This window comes from Pyxicephalus adspersus, unplaced genomic scaffold (assembly GCF_032062135.1).
Source record: "Pyxicephalus adspersus unplaced genomic scaffold, UCB_Pads_2.0 Sca8063, whole genome shotgun sequence".
Taxonomy (NCBI): Eukaryota; Metazoa; Chordata; class Amphibia; order Anura; family Pyxicephalidae; genus Pyxicephalus; species Pyxicephalus adspersus.
In genome coordinates, this window is record NW_027325062.1 from 1 (window position 1) to 1,000 (window position 1,000).

A 1,000-nucleotide genomic window follows, 5' to 3' on the forward strand; every position below is an offset into this window, starting at 1 on the left:
CCTTCTAAACAAAATGCATTGAAATACAGGTATATTCCTTAGATTTATGTCTTTGGTACATTAGTATGCACATGCCCTATGCATGTCTCTAAACCTGAACTTGCATTGACTGGGTTGGGGCCACCATATATCCCTGGTTTGATTGTGGAGGCCTCCCATGTATATTCAAAACTTACCCAAAGTTATTGAGCCACAAAACCAGCTTGATGACAACACATGCCATCCCAAAGTTCATATAGAGAAAAAAAAAAAAATGTGAACGATTCACTTTTAACAAACCTTGAAATGTCTGAAGTGGAAACCGTCATTCTGTTTTCGGTAGAAGAGGTAACCGACAGAAGCGGCGATTAGTGCAATCACCGATACCGTGACCAGTCCTAGAGTTATAGGATGCGATATCTGGCTGTCTGTAATTTCCTAAAAAGACAAACCACATTAAAAAATTAGTTTTTGTTTGTAATGACATAAATTTCAGAAAAAAAACAAATGCTGCCGTTGCCACCGAGGTTACTACATAACCGATGTTTAGAGTTTGCAGTGATGAACCCCAGGGTTCAGCGATTGGTCAAAAAAGAATTCTGAATTCTTTTTTAATATTAGCACTATTTCTATGTTTGTAGATGACACCAAACTATTTAGTGAAATAAAGCCCCCGCAGGACCTAAACGCACCGTTTGCCATTTGATGTCAGTAAATCCAAAGTTAAACACTTGCGGGCCTAAAACACAACGCTGCCCCAAGTTCTTAGGACATATCGCAATTTGAGCAGTCATATGCATACCGTAAGGTTTATTTACCTGTAAAGGTGGTGCAGACAATGGTCCGTGAATAATATGTACGATTCCATTAAAGGCAGGAATATCCCACTGAGTAATCATTTTGTCGTTCACAACTTTAGGGCACTGTAGCAAAATAAAAAGATTGGATGGGTTCAAATAGGGAAGAATATGATTTAACTTACAGCAAAAAATAGTAATATTTTATTTATTTACTAAATTTA

At 37.4% G+C, this 1,000-nt stretch overlaps 1 long non-coding RNA gene across 1 annotated transcript; it reads right to left on the reverse strand.

The window, feature by feature from the left end:
* Window positions 1–307: 307 nt before the first annotated feature.
* Window positions 308–917, reverse strand: LOC140321531 (uncharacterized). The gene is made up of 2 exons (XR_011918975.1): window positions 798–917; window positions 308–417 (listed from the first exon to the last, which is right to left on the reverse strand). It is a non-coding gene; the product is annotated as an uncharacterized lncRNA (long non-coding RNA).
* Window positions 918–1,000: the final 83 nt, after the last annotated feature.